The following is a 13,894-nucleotide window of genomic DNA, read 5'->3' as shown; positions in this document are numbered from 1 at the left end:
TGCTGTTGGAGACCTCTAGTATCACCCCCAACTGGGTCCCTGTGGCTGACTGTACCACTGTCTGGCTTTCTGCCTTTAATCCCCTTTCTCCTGCTCTTCTGCCCTGCTATTTTGTGCTTCCCTGAGTTGTCCCTGGGGCTGACTGCTCCTCTGTCCAGGTTCCTGTTTTTTTTATCCCCTTTCTCCTGCTCTTCTGGCCTGCTACTCTGGGTGGGCCTGAGTTGCCTCTCCTCACCTAATCCCTTCAGCTGACTGCTCTTCTCTCTGGCTTCCTGGCTTTTAATCCCCTTTCTCCTGCTCTTCCCGCTTGCTACTTTGGGCATCCCTGAGTTGTCTCTCCTCACCTGTAACCCTGGGGCTACATCCCCACATTGGTGAGTAGCAAATGGGGTCTTAAAAGCTTTCAAGCAGCCATCTACGATGCAGCTAATGGTCTCCTATTCTCAGAAGCAAAGAAGAGTACAAAAAAAACCAAGGGCATTTGGAAGCACACAGCCCTAAGACATAATGGACCTCGAGACCAGAAGAACTAGATTTTGCCAGGCAACCAATGCCAACCATTCAGGAAGGGGCCAAAACTGGAGATCCTGGATAGAATGGCAGGAAAAACGTGGAACAAAATACAAAAACTTATAAGATTGATAAAATTGACAAACTTAACAAAGGAAAAAAAAGACAATATGCAAATAATATGAATAAGAAATAAATGGGTGACATCACAACAGAACCAAGCAAAATTAAAAGATAATAATATCAGGATACTATGAAGAACTGTTCTTCAACAAACCTGAAAATGTGGACACATTTCTAGAAACATACTACTTACCTAAATTAATACAGACTGAGGTAGAAAATTTGAACAGACCAATAAAAATAGAAGAAATTGAACAGATCATAAAAGAAATCCTGGCTCAGAGAGTTTCACTGGAGAATTCTACCAATCTTTCAGAGCAGCTGACACCAATTCTACTCAAACTATTCCAGAATGTGGAAAAGGATGGAATGCTCCCAAATTCATTTTATGAAGCAAGCATAACCCTGACACAAAAACCAGGCAAGGATACCACTAGAAAGGAAAACTACAAACCAATATTCTTTGTGAATATAGATGGAAAAATCTTCAACAAAATCCTACCCAATAGACTCCAACACCATATGAAAAAAACAATACATTATGACCAAGTGGGATTCATACCAGGTATGTATGGATGGTCAACATTAGAAAAAACAATCAACATAATCCATCACATAAGGGCAATAAAGGAAAAGAATCCCATCATCATATCAATAGATGTAGAAAAGCATTTGATAAAATCCAAAATCCACTGCTGATTAAAAACACTCAGAAAATTGGAAATAGAAGGAAAATTCCTCAACATAATAAAGGCATTTATGCAAAATCAACAGCTGACATTATTCTTAGTGGAGAAAAATTCAAACCATTCTCCTTGCAAACAAGACCAAGCAAGGATAACTTCTATTTCCACTTCTATTTACCATTGGATTAGAAGTCCTAACCAGGGCAGTTCGCAAGAAAGGTAAATAAAAGGTATCTAAATTGGAAAAGAAGAAGTAAAACGATCTAATTTGCAGATGATATGATTCTTTACATAGAAAACTCAAGAGACTCAGCAAGATAACTACTGGAAGTTATTGAAAGATTTATCATAGTGGCAGGATAAAAGTTCCACATACAAAAATTAGTTTGATTCCTCTATACCAGCAAAGAGGTATCTGTAAAGGAAATAAAGAAATCAGTACCATTCACAATGGCTACCAAAAAGATAAAGTACTTGGGAATAAATCTTAATAGGAACACAAAAGATCTAGACAAAATTTTAAAAAAATAAATAAATAAACAAATAAAAACAAAACTACTCCAGGAAACTGTTAAGACACCTCAATAACAAAAAGACAAACAATCCAATTAAAAAATGGGCAGAAGACATGAATAGACACTTCACCAAGGAGGATATTCAAGCGGCCAACAAACATATGAAGAAATGCTCACGATCATTAGCTATTAGAGAGATGCAAATCAAAACAACAATGAGATACCATCTTGCTCCAGCACTAGTATCAAAGTTCAACAAGACAGAAAATAACAAATGCTGGCGAGGTTGTGGAGAGATTGGGACTCTCATACACTGCTGGTGGGACTGTAAAATGGTACAACCATTGTGGAAAGCAGTATGGCGATTCCTTCAAAAGTTGGAAATACAAATACCATTTGACCCAGCCATCCCATTACTAGGTATATACCCTAAAGAAGTGAGAGCCATAACAAGAACAGATATATGCACGCCGATGTTCATCACAGCACTATTTACAATAGCCAAAACTTGGAAACAACCTAGATGTCCAACAACTGAGGAATGGATAACCAAACTTTGGTACATTCACACAATGGAATACTATGCAATGCTAAAGAATAATGTAGAATCTGCAAAACACCGCATAACGTGGATGAACTTGGAGGACATTATGCTGAGCGAAATAAGTCAGTCACAGAAGGACAAATATTGTATTAGTCCATTATTGTGAAAGTTAAGGAAAGGTTTATCTATTGGAGGACATTTTCTTTGTTGGTTACCAGGGGTGGGAGGGAAGGGGAGGGAATGCTGTTAGATAGATAGAGATAAATATTGATTTGGGTGAAGAGAAGGGCAATGTACCAAATGTGAGTGACCAATATGGCAGCATTGAGGATGAGAAAGACAGAGAGAGTTACATGGGCAGTACAAACAACAAATATGAACCCCTTTGTAAATACAATACTGAGTTGTTAATGAAAGCAAACATGGGTATAGGGACGGATAGATGGGTGAACAAGCTAAACAATTATGTATGTCTAAATGGAGAGTGTATCCAAGATCATATACAGGGTTGGCAGACAATGGGCCTCTCGAAGAGTATGAAGGGATGGACACTGGGAGGAGGTAACTATGGTGAGGAAGTGGGAGGGGAGCTGCTGCATTGTAAATTTTGGTCAATGACATGAGACAAAGTATATGTGAACTGCTGTATGAAAAGTGAATTTACTCTGTAAATCTTCACCCAAATCCTAATAAAAAAAAAAAAAAAAAGAAACTGTTAAGAGATCTGCATAAATGGAAGAATATACCATTTATATTCTTGGATAGTAAGATTTAGCATTGTGAAATGGTCAATACTACCAAAATTCTGATTCAGATTCCATCAGCATTCTTTAATGACATAAAAAAAAAATCTCTAATTTTATATGGTGTGATAGTTGGGGGTGTGTCAACTTGATTGGACCATAATTCTGAGTATTTAAGCAGTTGCAATGTGGTTATTCCCATGATAAGATAGGATGTTTATGCTGTGAGCAGCCAATCCACTGAAAGAGAGTTTCCCTAGGGGTGTGGCCTGCTTCCAATATATATGTGGACATCCTGGGAAAAAGACATACTCCTTGGTGTATCTGGATCCTGTTGTGCTGTCTACAGCTGTCCACGACTGAAGAATCTACCATTCTGCCTGGTGTTCTTGGATTCCTCATCCACCAAAGTCAACAGCCAGTACACTGCCTACCAACTTTGAGCTCGTCAGCCCCTGAAGCTGTGTGGGTTAGGAAAAGGCTCCAGTTTACTGTTTGATTCAAGAACTTGGGACATGCCAGTTTCTGTAACTGTGTGAGCCATTTTCCTAAGATAAATTTCTTTATATATAGAAATATAAGCTTTACTGGTTTTGCTTCTCTAGAGAACACAGCCTAAAACATATGGAAAGAAAAGAGACCTCAGATAACAAAAACACTACTGAAGAAGAACAAGGTGGAGGTCTCACACTCCTGGGTCTCAAAACCTACTACCCAGGCACAGTAGAAAAAATAGGTTGATATTGGCACAATTATAGACATATAGACCAGTATTAAACAGGGATGAGAGAGTTTCTTTAACAAGTGGTTCTGGCTAAACTAGATATCAATTAGCAGAAAAATGAAACAAGATCAATACCTCACAACCATACACAAAAAAAAATAATTCCAGAAGGATCAAAGACTTAAATGTGAATACTAAAACTATAAAGTTCATCAAAGAAAAAGTAGAGGCAAACTTAGGGGCCCTAATCTATGGCATAAATAGACTATCAAGCATAATCCAAGATGCACAAACAGCAGAAGATGAATTAGATAATTGGGACCTTCTAAAAATTAAATTCTTATGTGCATCAAAAGGCTTCACCAAAAGAGTAAAAAGAGAATCTATGGAATATGAAAAAAAAAAAAATTTGGTGATTACATATCTCAAAAGGGACTTATCTCTAAAATTTATAGAAAACCTCAACACCCCAACATAAAAAAAAAAAGACAAACATTTAAAAAATGGGAAGAAGATATGAGCAGACATTTCACCAAAAATATATTCAGGTGGCCAAAAACACATGAAGAAATGTTCATGATCATTAGCCATTAGAGAGATGCAAATTATAACAACCATGAGATACAATCTCACCATAGCGGTTCAAGCCCACCAGCCACTCCCTGAAAGGAAGGTTGGGCAATCTACTTCCGTAGTGATACTGCCTCGGAAACCCATGGAGGGGTCACTATGAGTCAGATCCAATTTGACAGCAGTGAATTTGGTTTTTGGTATTTATATACATAGAAACCAAAGATTATTAGTGGTTACCAAGGGTAGGAGGGAGGAGGAAAGAGGAAGCTTTTGTTTGTGGGATATTGAGATTCTGCTAATGGTGATGGAATATTTTGCACAAGCATAACAGTAATGGTGGCACAACATGAAAAGTGTCATCAATGTCTCTGAACTGTAAACGTGGAAGTTATTTTGATCAATGTCTTGGTATGTATGTGTTCTCCACAATCAACATAAGAATAAATAAATTTCCATTTTTCTAAAAAAATAAAAATAAAACAAAAAGCAACAACAAATAAAAAGCTAAAACTTCTGTCCAATTTTCGACCACATCAAATTTTTCTCTTTCTGCATCACCTTATAGCTATGTCAGTTCTCTTTAAGTTTTCACTATCCTTATGTTAATAAAGTCCTTGGAACTGCCTTTGCAAAAATCTGTCATAGGTTTGCAGTGTTCTTCATGTTACCAAATCCAATGACTCTGCCAATCCTCATGCTCTATGACTTCTGTCAATTTGCTAAAATTAACCACAAAGGCAAAGCATGTGGACCAGGGATTTGGCTGTAGAGACAGAAAAGATCAGGCACCTTTTGGAAATATTTATTTGGTAAACCATGATTGATTGATCGAATGAGGGAACATTATAACTTCTGGATATCAGATATTGATGAAAGGAGCCATGAATACTTGTTTTTTTCTCTTTAATGTAGAATGAGACCAGCCACAGAATTATACGTGAATGGAGAATGATATGCTTTATAAGGAAATGATGAGGTATTTGTAAAGATAATTTTGAGGTGACTATGCCATATTTAATGTTAGAGATGAGTCTGAAGACCATTATAAAATATTATTACAGTTGGGAAATGGCTAAGTAATCCACATGTTAAGAGTGAGGAGAACAGTTGACCAGTGCTAGATCTCTGAGAATAGTGAAGTTTTAGGGATATGTATATAAACAAACAAACAAAAAATCTTGGGAAGAGGAGAAGGAAAGAATGAATGAAGAGGTTGAACTGAATATTTTCTATTTGTTCCTCCATTTCTGCTTTCCATCAAACTACAAGCAGCCCTATGATCCAGGAAGTTGCAGTATATTGCTTCAGTCAAAGGTGAGGTGACCAGTTTATGTCTGTTGTTACAGTTTAATTAATAATAACACAACTGTTTTGGTTACCTAGTGCCACTGTGACAGGAATATACCACAAATAGGATGGCTTGAACAAACAGAAGTTTATTCACTTACAGTTTGGGAGGCTAGAAGTCTGAGATCAAAGTGCCAGGCTCTAGGGGCTGGGAGAAAGCCCCTCAACCTTGGGGGTTTAGCTCTGCCTCCTGCTCCTGGCCTACTGGAGCTCGAGGCTTTTCTTCACTCAGACAGCTGCTGGCTGCTGAGACTGACAAACCCAAGGTTGACAAGTAAAAAGGCACAGTCCCAATGTTGCCAAACCACATGGCAGGATCTTAATTTAAGTCCATTGAAAGTCCCAAGGTTGGCAGAGCACAGTAGGCTGCTGCACAATGACACAGCTACATGCAGGGTTCAAGCATACCATAAGCTATAGACCATTCCCAAAGCTGTTTCTTATAAAAGGAAAGCAGACCACATACCCAAAGACAGCTAATTTAGCTGCTCACAGTAGATTCTACCATGGAGTTGATTACCAGTCTCATCATGAGGAATATTACATCCAGCTGCCCAGCCACTCATCCAGGCCCAGCCAAGTTGACACACAAAGTTAACTACCACAACATCATATTTTTTTCAAAATTATCCTTGTTTGGACATTAACTTATATAGCTAACATAACCATGCCTTCTTTATCCCATGGTTTATTGTTAGCTTAAGCCAATGGAGATCAGACAAATGGAAGAGAATGAAGTCAGGCAATTTGTTTCTGTGCAATCCTTCCTGACTTGTCACAGAGGGTTGATTGTTTCACTCTACTCGTTGCTTTTCACTAATACTTGCCTAATGAGGATATGCTTTATCATTCTCTGTTATTTTGTCTACTCTTTAAAATAACCTTTTTATTAGATTATCCTTTATTATCCCATTGGAATAATCATGTTTCCAGCTGAGACTCTGTGATATTATGAAAGGCAAAAAAAAAATATTTGCAGAAAAATTTTCATAATGTAGAGGAAAAATAAAAATGAAATTCAACACACTTATCGAGCAAGATAAGCAAGAGATACACAAAATCATGAAGGGTTGTAAGAAGAGTGTGTTTCATAAAATATTCTTCTGGATAGAGATATAAATAAATGTAATTCAGGCAAAAAGGAGAAAAAAAAATTCAAACCCACTGCTATCGAGTCCATTCTGACTCATAGTGACCCCAATTGGGTTTCCCAGGCTGTAAATCTTTACAGCAATAGATTGCCCCAGCTGCCTCTTGTGGAGTGGCTGGTGTGTTTGAACTCTTGAACTTCTGATTAGTAACTGAATGTGTTACTCACTATGCCAGCAGAGCTCCTTCTGTTCAATATAACTCAATTGGTACCCATGGCAATCAAGTTTATTCCTACTTATAGTGGCCTGTTAAGAGAGACTAGAATTTCCCATAGAGGTTCCAAGGCTATACTCTTTATGAAAGCAAACTGCCATACCTTTCTCCTATGGAGCGATTGGTGTGTTCAAACAGTTAAGAACCAAGCACTTAAGTATGGAACCAAGATAAATCCTCAGTTTTATGTATAGTTATCCAATATATAGTTATTTAACTCATTTTTTTTTCAAAGCATGGATAATATCATATGAAGTATATAAGAAAATATAGAAAGGCGCTAACAAGAACTAACCATTTATATTGATATCATAGTTTATTTGAGCTTGGCTCTGTTTATATGTAATCATGTTTGGATAAACAGAATCATTTGACTAAGATTTTCATTTTTTATTCTGTGTGTAATGGATTGAATTGTGACCCCTCATCCCAAAAAAATGTATGTTGGAAGTCATAACCCCTATGCCTATCCTATTTAGGTATAGTTTTTTTTTTTTTCCCCTCATGTTAATAAGGCCATAGCAGTGTAACTTGTATTTTAAGCTATAGTTACACTTATTGAGAAATAAAAGAACAGGTTAGGCACAGAAGCAGGTAAGCACAGTTGGGGGAAGTTAGATGCAACTGCACATGAAGATCACCAAGAAACGGAAGGATAGAAGCTAAAAAGAAACAAGGGCCTTGTCCAAGCTGACAGAAAAAGAAAACCTTTTCTTGGAATTGGTACCTTGAATTCAGACTTCCAGCCTCTTAAAATGTAAGAAACCAAATTTCTGTTTGTTAAAGACACATATTTGCAGTGTTTCTGTGATAGCAGCACTCAAAAACTAGGATACTGGGTAAACGAATATTTGTTCAGCTTATGGAGACTTTCTTCAAAGCTATACAAATACTTAGTAGTAGTATCAAGTAGAAGATCAACATGATAATACATTATTGAGCTGTTTTTTAACCCTGCCTTTAATGTGGTCATCAACTCTTACAATCTCAAGATCTAAATGGCCAAAATGAATGGACATTACATGATTCTTAAAAACAAAATTAATCACGCCTGGAAAGCAAAACATGGCATCAGGATTGGAGGACTCATTAACAACCTGCAATATGCAGATGACACAACTTTGCTTGCTGAAAGTGAGGATGACCTGAATCACTTACTGATGAAGATTAAAAATTGCAGTCTGCAGTATGGATTATGCTTCAATAGAAAGAAAACAAAATTCCTCACAACTGATCCAATAAACAGCTTCATGATAAATGGAGAAAAGATTGAAATTGTCAAGGACTTCTTATTACTCTTTTCTACAACCAACACCAATGGAAGCAGCAGTCAAGACATCAGATGACAAATGTGCTGCAAAAGACTTCTTTCAAGTGATGAAGAGCAAAGATATCTCCTTGAAGACTAAGGTGCACCTAACCCAAGACATGGGATTTTCAGTCACCTCTTATGCATGTGAGAGCTGGACAATGAATAAGGAAGACTGAAGAAGGGTTAATGCTTTTGAGTTGTGGTGTTGGAGAAGAATGCTAAGAGTACCATGGTCTGATAAAAAAGACTAACAAATCTGTCCTGGAAGAAGTGCAGCCAGAATGCTCTTTGGAAGTGAGAATAGCCAGACTTCATCTCTCCTACTTTGGTCATTTTTTCAGAAGGAACCATTCCCTGGAGAAGGATATCATACTGGTAAAGTGGAGGGTCAACAAAGAAGGGGAAGGCCCTCAACAAGATGGATAGACACAGTGGTTGCAAGGATGGGCACAGGTATAGCAAGGATCATGAGGCTGGCACAGCACTGGGCAGTGTTTCCTTCTGCTGTGCATAGTGTTGTTATAAGTCGGAGATGACTCGTTGGCACCTAATAACAACAACAACAACAACAGAAAGCAAAAGTATGAACATATATGTAAAATCAAGGAAATTCATAGTGTGTGAAGATTGGGAAGGAAACTTAAACAGGCAGTTCATGAGCCAAACTTGGCATTCTTAGGAAATTAGGGGTCAGAGTACTTAGCCAGTTAGAGCAAGAATCAGTTCTTGCCACTTCCCACTAACTTCTCATCATCTTTCAAGGGCTTGGTACATTTGGGGATTTTGACAGCTGAGGCCAGTATCCAATTTAGAAAGAGCATCCCTAATGTTAGCTGAAGGCAGTGGAGTAGAAATTTATTACTAAGGAATGGAATGTATTCTTTTTTAGCTGAAAGCTACTTAGAGGAATGCAATGTTTGCAATATAAATGTGCACAAAAATCATAGTTGTGTATTACTTTAAATCTATGAAAAATTTCCAGTGCCTTTAAGGAACCGAGGCCCTAAGCAATTTTTGAGAAAATAGTAGCCATCTTAAAGCTGAACAAATATTTTACACTAATACTGTCAACATTGCTCACTTCTCTGTTTCCTGTATCATAGGACAGACCACCAGGGATTTTGTAAGCCAAGACAACTTTATACTGTATTCTCAGTCAGGCCACTTGAGTTGGGTAGCATGTTCTTACTAAACTTCTAGGAATATTTTCCATGTAGAGAACAGTGTTTGAAACATCCTATTTTAATGTGAAAAAATGAAAATATACTAATTTAGATAACAAAAGCACAATAAAGGATGATAATTATGTGTTGTGCAGTTTTACAAATACATCCAATAAGCTTTTGAGGAGACCACTATACCACTTCATTTTCTGGAGGTGCACATAGTTAATGTGCTTGGCTGTTAATGAAATGGCTAGAGGTTCAAGTCCACCGGGAGGCACCTCAGAAGATATGCTTGACTATCTGTTTTCAAAAACTCAGCCACTGAAAATTCCATAGAGCACACAACTCTGAAACACATTGGGTTGTCATGAGTCAAAATCAACTTGAAGACACTTATTTTTTGGTTACATGGTCAAGGAAAGGAAAGTGAAGGAATGAGGAGAGAACAATGTCAAGAACTTTATAAGTTTATAACTTAAAAAACCAAACAAGTTATTGAGTTGATTCTGACTCATTAAGACCCCATATGTTACACAGTAGAACTACAATATAGGGTTTTCTTGGCTGTAATCTTTCTGAACGCATATAGCTAGTTCTTTCCCCCATGGTGCTGCAGCTCCAATCACAATCCTATAGTAGTTGAGGACAGGTGATTTGTGCCACCTAGAGAACTTAAAAACTCAAAACAAGTAGAACTTAAAAACTCCAAAAAAGTATTAAAATGCTTTTTTGTTTGATAAAATTATGTACTCTTCAAATCAGCAAAATAATTTGAAACATCTTCTTTTGATGTGTAAAAATGAAAATGTTTTCCTTCAGATAACAAATCCTATGATTAGATATATATTTAACTTTGTTGTATTTTTCGGAGAAGGAAGCAGTATGTAGGGGTGTTACAGTGAATTACTTAATATGGCTCTTCTAGCCATAGCTCTCCAATTTGTGATTATTTTACATCCTAGTCTCTATGCCTGTGATTACAGTCCCATTTTGGAGAAACTTACTCATTATATATTAATGAGACAGAGTTAGGGTGGGATTTATCTTGAATTACTGTCTTAGTTTCTTTGAGAGCATGATCTGAGTACAATACATATTAATGCCCTGGCAAAAGTCTCTCCTTTTTTCTGGATCCTACATCTGGTTCATTATCATATTTTCTCCATTTTTTGTACTTGAGCCATCAGCCTATCATCTTCCTGATTCACTAGCTTCCGTACCTTGGGAGAGAGCAGCCTGTTATTTGAACTACTGATTTGTGTTCATCAGCCCATGCACCCTGCAACCACTTGAGTTATGAAAAATCCTTCAGACCAATGGATGGCTCACAAATTTTGGACTTGCCAGACTCCAATACCATGTGAGCCATTTCCTTTCTGTTTTGTATGTTGTGTGAGACATTGCTGCAAATTACATAAACTTAAGATGGAAGAGTATTTATAATGAATTGTCATTGGTCTTGCAAAATTCTATGATTTGCTCTCCAGTGTCATCTTTATCACCAAAGTCATATTTTCCCCCTACTGGTGATTCTTTTTTGTTTCCAACTTTTGCATTCCAATCACCAGTAATAATCAATACATTTTTATTTCATGTTTATATATATAATGAATAAAGAAGACTGAAGAAGAGTTGATGCTTTTGAGTTGTGGTGCTGGTGAAGAATACTGAAAGTACCATGAACTGCCAGAAGAACTAACTAATCTGTTCTGGAATGTTTCTTGGATGCAAGATTGGCCAGATTTCATCTCACCTACTTTGATCATGTTGTCAGAAAGAACTATTCTTCAGAGAAACGTACTGTGCTTGGTAAAGTGGAGGGTCAGTGAAAAGGGGAATGCCCTCAATGAGACTGATTGACACTGGCTATAACAGTGGTCTCAGGCATAGAAAGTATTGGGAGGCTGGTACATGATTGGGCAATGTTTCTTTCTGCTGTACTATGGGTTTCTTTCTGTTGTCTCTATGTGTTGGAGCTGACTCTATGGCACCTAACAGCAACAGCGAAAAAAAAAGACAAAGATAAGAGGGAGAATCCAGAGGAAAAGAGGAGTAATTGACATTAGAGATGATGGAGTGGTATAGCATTTTTAAAAGTTGGACATTTAAAACATCTTTAGCCACAGTTTCATAGGGAACAACTTTATGTTAATCTTTCTAAAATAAATTATTTGTCCACAGTAGGTAATCATTAAATATATAAAGCATAATCATTGCACATCTCGTAAATCCTATATATTTGAGAAGACCAGAGGGCCCTGTAAAAAGAAAAAAAATGCACTGCCATCAAGTTGGATCCAACTCATAGCCACCCCTCCTTGGGTTTCTGAAGTGGTATCATGGTATCACTATGGAAATAGATTGCCCAACCTTCCTTCAGAGGAGTGGCTGGTGGATATGAACCACCAGCTTTCTGGTTAGCAGTCAGATGCCTTAAGCACTATACCACCAGAGCTACTGAGGGCCCTGTAGATGTCTCTAAATTTAAAAACATGCAAAGTCTTTTCTTTCTCTTGGGGGAGGTGGACATGCTATTGTTCTAATCTCCATGAAGGAAAGGTATGGATCCCTTGCAGCCAACTTGCTCAGTGCTATACGTCATCTAATGTCCTGACTGCTGCTTTCATTGGCATCAATTGTAGAAGTAAGCAATGTGAAGTCTTTGACAACTTCAATCTCTTCTCCATTTATCGTGATACTACAAATAAGTCCAGTTGTGAGGATTTTTGTTTTCTTTATACTGAGATGTAATCTCTCTTCATAAAGGACTTCTTCATCTGGTTTATTTGGTAATTAATTTATTGAAATGAGGAGTTCCTTAAGAAGACCAAATTTTCCTGTTTCTCAGAGAGTTGGCATATTTTGGGGAAAGGAACAGGGAAGGAAATTTTCAAGCTCAGTTGGCCTCAAATTTAATTTATATTGTACAATTTTTCATTAGTAACAAAGCTGATATTTAATCTCTGTCCCTCTGATAACAAAATTTTATTCATCAATTTGCTTGTGACTTGGGAGAGATATTAGAGGCTGAGCAATTATCACTCCTAAACTCAAATACTTCCTACTTTGTTTCAGTCATGTATTTTCCTAGGATTTCCATAAAAAGTCATGGGCTTGCCTAATTTAACCAAAAATTGTTCAGAATGAATATATCAATTTCACAATTTTCCAATGCTAGATTTTGGGATGTTTCATTATATTTCATGTCAGTTTTATATTAATATATATATTTTTTTCATATTAGATAGCAATTTCTTGGCTATCTATAGTGTTCTTCCACAAACAGAAACTTAATTTGTTTTACTGGTTTGTTCTAACATGTGTAAGAGGTTTTCTTTTGCCAGGCTAAGCTATTTTGTTACATAAAATATTGACACAAAGAGGCAGTCAACATTTATATTCTAGGCATTTCCAATAATAATATGCCTAAGAGAATACAAAATGCAAACAACTAGACTATAAAGTATTTTTGTCTTCTATGATCAAGAAAAGCTACCAAAAATATAATACAAAATATGTAAACTGAGTAAACATATACCCCACTGTAATTTATATCTCTGCTTTTCTGTGTAAGTCAAAATATGATCCACTTGTTGTTGTTGTTGTTAGGTGCCGTCAAGTCGTGTCTGACTCATAGCGACCCTATGCACAGCAGAACATGAAACTACTTAGTCAGGCACCAGCTCTGTGATCCTTGCTATACTTGACCCCATCATCACAGCCACAGTGTCAATCCATCTCACTGAGGGCTTTCCCCTCTTCTGTCTACCCTCCACCTTACCAAGAATGACATCCTCCTCAAGGGAATGGTCCATTCTGACAACATGACCAAAGTACATAGGATGAAGTGTGGCCATTCTCATTTCCAGGAAGCACTCCGGCTGCACCTCCTCCAGGACAGATCTGCCAATTCCCCTAACAGTCCATGGTACATTCAGCATTCCTCACCAGCACCACAACTCAAAAGCATTAATTCTTCTTTGGTCTTCCTTATTTGTTGCCCAGCTCTGCCATGCATACAAGGTGATTGGAAATATCATGGCTTGTGTCATGCACACCTTAGTCCTCAAGGAAACATCCTTGCTCCTCAGCACTTGAAAGAGATCCCTTGCAGCCAACTTGCCCAGTGCTATACGTCATCTAATATCCTGACTGCTGCTTCCATTGGCATCAATTGTAGAACCAAGCAATGTGAAGTCTTTGACAACTTCAATCTTTTCTCCATTTATCAGGATGCTGCTTATAGACCTAGTTGTGAGGATTTTTGTTTTCTTTATATTTAGATG

The sequence above is a fragment of the Orycteropus afer genome, unplaced genomic scaffold, assembly GCF_000298275.1.
Source record: "Orycteropus afer afer isolate SDZICR_OR568_19922 unplaced genomic scaffold, OryAfe1.0 scaffold00022, whole genome shotgun sequence".
NCBI classification, from domain to species: domain Eukaryota; kingdom Metazoa; phylum Chordata; class Mammalia; order Tubulidentata; family Orycteropodidae; genus Orycteropus; species Orycteropus afer.
Note: the sequence above shows the minus strand (reverse complement) of the source record.